Genomic DNA, 6,147 nt, shown 5'->3' on the forward strand with positions numbered 1-6,147 from the left:
GTTCTGTTGAGGAATTTTTTCCCTGTGCCCATATCTTCGAGGTTTTTCCCCACTTTCTCCTCTATCAATTTCAGTGTCTCTGGTTTTATGTGGAGGAAAGGAGGACTTTTAATGTCCTTTGTTTCTCATCCTGCTGAACTTTGGTGGACCACCAGTGGACATTGATTTCCTTCTACTGCTTCAGAGGACTGGCTCAGCAGGTAACAGCACTTCTAGCCAAGTCTAAAGACCTGAATTCAATCCCATGGGACCCATATGTTAGAAAGAGAGAACTCCAAGAAGGTGTCTTCTGGACCCTGCACAGTTCACACACAAACACATAAATAAATAAACTTTTTTAAAAAAGAGTAGCATTTAGAATTCTCTAAACACAGAGTTTAGTAAATCAACGGACAGGTTGAGAGCTCAATGATGTGAAGGCTCTTGATGGGTTACCAGTGACCTGAGACTATAAAGATCAAATTCCTGGCAAAGAAAATCGGGGAATCATCTTTTTGCTTTGCACATAGAGAATTTTCCTGTGAAACCCAACTTTGAATATGCTAGTGCACAGAATTATTTTCAAATTCTTTAAAAATATTTTCTGTTAAATTTGTTCTCTGACAATTTCATACATATGTATAATGCATTCTGATTGGGCCCATAGGGAATGGCACTGTTAAGAGGTGTGGCCTTGTTGGAGTGGGTGTGGCTTTGTTGGAGAAAGTGTGTCACTGTGGGTGGTCTTTGAGGTCGCAGATGATCAAGCCAGGCCCAGTGTCTCACTCTTTACCTGCTGTCTACTGATTTGGATGCAGAACTCTCAGCTGCCTCAGGCAATATGAACACCTATATGCTGCCAAGCTTCTTTCCATGATGATAATGGACTAAACCTCTGAACTCAGCCCCAGTTAAATGCTTTCCTTTATAGGAGTGGCTGTGGTCGTGGTATCTCTTCACAGCAATAGGAATCCTCAGACAGCACCTTCTATTATGTCCTTCCTTGTCCCTACAGATCCCTTTTCCACATTCTGGTCTTTTTGTTTTATTTTGTGTCCTGCTGAGCTTAACCAGGGTCTTCTATGTGACTGTGGGTGTGGAATGGTCTAGTGGAGCCTGGTGGGGTCACCAGTGAGAACTCATTGGAAGAAAATGACTGCCTCTCCCCTAGAATTCATCAGTAGTCAACAGGTCAGCAGAGAGAGGTAGGACCCATGCCCCTTCACCTACCTTCCTATGACTGATTGTTGAATGTGCCAGTCTTGTGCAGCTTAGTGTAGGCAACGACACCTGCGGAGATCATGATGGCAATGGCCACATCTTGCCTAGCAGATAGCATCTCACAGCCCTTCGTTTGTATCTTTCATGCTTTCTACCTCCTCTTCCTTAATGTTCCTTGGGACTTCAAGGGGGTGATAGAAATGTACTGGTTAGGGCATTAGAATCTAGTACACATGGGGAGAGGTTCCATTGTTATAAAGAGCTTGGTTGGTGTTTCAAGTAGCATGAGATCATAATTAGTCAAAAATTAAAGACAAGAGAGAAATTTACACAGATTGGTATTCTGCATCAGAGGATAGATTGGCTTAGAAAACACGGTAAAATATAATTAATTTATAATAGCATGCTTACAAAAATCATTTTAATATTCATCTCTCCCCACATCCTGAAATCTGAACAACAACAACAACAAAAACAACAACAACAAACCAAAATAAAAGAAATAGATAACCAAAGGGATAAATTGATCTGTGGAATTGGTGAGAAGAGAGGTCATTCTAAAGGGGTCATGAAGATCAGGTATCTCGATGCTTTTAACTGGATTTGATTACACAAGGTGCAGATGCTGGAAGCAGAAGTGAGATGTGCCTCAGACCTGCCATGTGCTCATTCTGTAGGAAGGATGGTTACAAATAAGTAACCATGGTAACAGTCACACTAGATGCTCAGCAGAGCTTGAAAGTATTGTAAAGATAACAAAGAAGGTTTTCCCTAGGGAAACCAAGAAAGATCTGGAAGGCATAAGGTTGAAGACAGAATTTCAACAAGAAAAGTCATCGATAGGGTTTGTTAAGCTCAGAAAACTGGTCAATACTGAAGGCTAAAGCTGAACCAGGTATCACAGACCTGTCACCCCGCCATTCCACAGGAAGGCAGGGTATCCTAAGTTCAAGTGCAGACTGTACCATTTAATGGGACTAGAAATTAATTATGAAAAGAGAGCTAAGATTTGGTTTAATGGAAGAACATTTGCCTCACTTTTGTAAGGTCATGCTTTCAATCCCTGATGTGATTTTTATTGAGCAGGGAAAACAAATGAATATAGTGTTTTTTTTTTTTTAAAGGGGGACAAATAACAATTAAAATATATAATGCCCCAGCTTCATAAATCTAGCTTTCTTGGTGCTGAAGCAGTGTGCTCTGTGGAGGGCAGGAGAGGGCTCAGTGCATTGTACGTAAAAGCTAGTAATTTTCAGTAATTGCCCTAGTCCTGCTCGCTCAGTAAATGCCATTTGGAACTCATGTTCCCTTGGAAGAGCAATGCTGGGTAATATGGGGTGCTGTAGTGATTATTAAGGCTCAAGACGGCAGATAAAGATACTGTCAGGCAAGGGTCTGGCGACTCTGTGCAGGTATTGAGTGAGAAAGGGCTTTGCTTTTAACAGGGTGCACTCCAGGATCCTCCCTTAGACTGGACTAGAGAGAGACACGTAGCAAGGTGGATTTTAAGGATTCTTGCTCGGCAGCCGTGGACACCTAAGTATTAGGAAGCAACGTGGAATCCGAGAACTTACACAAGACTGACTTTCCCCGGATCTCTGCCCTATTATAGCTTAAAGCCCTGCATTCCTTCACCCTAGATGTGGTATGGCTGCCGTCTTCTCTCCCTGGCTGCAGCCTTTGCTGTCTCCAGTTCCATGCTTCCCGCCACTTGGGCAACTTGTAATCTCTAACTAGGAAGGAATGTTTGCTCCACTTAGCAAGCTTAAGAAAAGTCGTCAGTAACCAACACATACTCTTTCAATAGTTTAAAATCGTGTTTTAGTTGTTTCATAGATTAAAATTTAAATACACACACACACACACACACACACACACATACACAGAGAGAGACACACACACACATACCTGGATGAATAGATTTATTCTTATATATTTAAATGTATAGTCATATTTCTTGAACAAAACTTGGAAAGTCCAGAAAGGAATCATCAGTAGATAAGCCTCAAATAAGCTAGGGAACTTTCACTGTCTTAACCAAGTCAACCATGGTGGCAACAGGTAGTAAGTGCAAACAGGTCTTCCCCTCTGGGGAGTTTAGAAGGGGTCAGAGGAATATAATCTTCTCCCTGGTTGGATTATACAATCACTGTTCAGTGCTCCTTGCTAAATTTTGGCCCATGGATGATCTTTTCTTATCTTGGGGGCAATACCTGATTCTATACCCCGAACTGGATCACTAGAAACCGAAATGCAGTCTCTCTGGGGATTAGTTTCAGTCAGGGTGTTCTTTGAGCCTGCACAAGGGGAGTTTGATGAATAGAAAATGAGCCTGCTGGTGTGTGAGTGTAATCCCAGCCTGTAATCTAGAGGTGGAGACAGGATGATCAGAAGTTCAAGGTTGTTAGCCTTGTAGCAAGTAGGAGGCAACTCTGAGAGACAGGAGGTCCTGTCTCTAAGTCAGTCAGTCAGTCAGTCAGTCAGTCAGTCAGTCAATCAATCAACCAATCAAAAAACTACCTAGAAGAAAATCTGAAATGTATACCCTCCTTGAGAGTCTTGATCAACTAGTGGCTATCTAGTGTTAGGATTTTCTCTGTGTTATCTAAAACAATGTATAAGCAATTTCCCCCCTCTGAAAAGTGCAGTGTAGAGAAATATTTCATAAATAGCAAAACAGATTCTCTTCAGAAATCTCATTACTTTCAAACCCTTGTGGTGTAATAAATGCATTGTAAAAGCACAGTCAAGCAGAAGGACTTTGTTCTACAAAGATGCTACAGCAAAATGGGAAATAAAGTTTCCTTTTATGTGATGCATGATGTTCTAGAATCAGCAGACTGTTCTGTTATTCCCTGTGTCTCTTAGGCTTAAAGCAATCATCTACCACATGGCATGTCACTGTCTTACCTTTCTTTTTCATCCAACTTAAAGGAATTACAGATCAATATGCAGTTCAAGAAGTACTTAACAAATGGTTTTAGAAACCTGCAGTTGTCTCAAGGTACTGGATATCCGTTGGTTCCTGCAGATTCTGCCCCAAGTACAGTTACTGCACACCTTAATTGTTTTTCCTTCAAGCATCCTACAGGCCAAGCTGCAGAAACCTTAGGAATTGCTGGTTACAGTCTTAGGATATTCATCAAGGACTTCTGAGCTTTTAAAACAGGCATTTACTTAGATGTAGCAGAAGTGAAACTCTCTGTAAGTTCAAATAGTTTTTCAAGCAACTAGCAATGACTTGTAATTTCCAAGGAAAGACTAAGTTTTCTACCGCCAGGGTTAAAGATTCTTAACTAGCATATCCCAGTATTAAAAGGTGCCAAATATTAATAATTACAGTTGTGAACCCCAAGCAATTGCTCTATAATGGATGGTAGAGCATGCCCGAAAATAATGTCCTCTACATTTGCATAGAGACCTGCTCCTGATACGATTGTAGCAGCGAGCTGTCTCTCTCTGTTCACGTGTCTGTGCTTGACCACCTCATGGCTAGAACACAGACAGATAATCAGAATTACTGCTTTCCCGAACCTGGATACCCTTATTTGTTTTCTGTTGCTGTGATAAGCACCATGAGCAAAAGCAAGGAGGAAAGGGTTGATAGTTGGCTTACAGGCTTCAGTCCATCACTGAGGGAAGTCAAGGCAGGAATGCAAGGCTGGAACAGAAGCAGAAGCCATGGAGGAGCACTGTTTACTGGCTTGTTCAGACTGCTTTCTTATGTAACCCAGGACCACCAACCTACGGGTAGTGCCACTGCGATAGGTTGCACTCCTATGGGAAAAAGCATTAAAAAAAAAAAAAAAAAAAAAAAAAAGCCTTTACAAGTTTTCCCATAGGTCAATCTGATGAATTCTTAACTAAGGCTCTCTCTTCCCAGACTACCTTAGCTTATGTCAAGTTGACCAGGACAAGAAAGGGAATCCCAATACAACCTCAAATGGAAAGCTGTAGCAAAGATCACATGCGTACGTCTTCCAATTAGCAGATCTGCAGCACACTCCAGATGCTCATAAGGTCCATAAGGTCCTCTGTCTCTCTATTAGGAGAAGTAAGTCTGAATCCCAGGATCTCGTGTGATCCTAAGAAACGATCAAGCTATGCAGTCTGTGAGGGGGATATAGGTGGCTCCCTAGCTTTCTATGGCTGTCTGTCAAATACACATTTCTCATTTCAATAAAAGTTTACGAAACATTCTATGTCTATTCTTCAACACAATGCATTCTGTCCCCATCTCTAGTGAGATCCAGATGGTGGGATAGAAAGAGCAGTGTCCTTGGGAAGCCTCTGCCTCCCAGTTCTGGGATGTCCCATGAACCTCCCAGGGACTGTTGCTTCTTCCTTTTCCTGTCGTATCAACAACTCATACATCATAAGCACTCACTATCCCACATGGCTTTAATGACAGCTTCCAGCCTGCTTGCTAGGTTTCCATCCCCTTGCTGCTCCAAATCCCCAGGAGCTGATGAGTTGTCTGGTGCTGAGCAAGCACTCAGAACATTCACAGAAGAACCTTTTGTGTGGTTCTGCCCATCACTCACCAGACATTTCTATTGGCTGCCTAGCATCAGCTGTCAGTCCAAGGTAGTAATTGTGATGGTTAGCGTTGTCAATCTGACACAATCTGGAGTCATCAAGAAAGAGTCTCAATGAGGAATTGTCTAGATGAGGCTGGCCTGCTGGCAAGCCTGTGAAGGATCTTCTTAGTTGGGTTAATTGAGAAGGAAGGTCCACTGTAAATGTTCCAGGCATCATTTCCTGGCCTGGGCTGGGCTCTGGACTACATAAAAGTAGAGGATGTTAGCTGGGATCAAGCAAACATGCATTGATTCATGTTGTCTGGTATGACTAGCAGCTTTGTGTTTCTGTAACCTTGACTTCCCCAGCATGCCTTAGTACAAGTAATATCTCTCTCTCTCTCTCTCTCTCTCTCTCTCTCTCTCT

The sequence above is a fragment of the Mus pahari genome, chromosome 4 (assembly GCF_900095145.1).
Source record: "Mus pahari chromosome 4, PAHARI_EIJ_v1.1, whole genome shotgun sequence".
Lineage (NCBI taxonomy): Eukaryota > Metazoa > Chordata > Mammalia > Rodentia > Muridae > Mus > Mus pahari.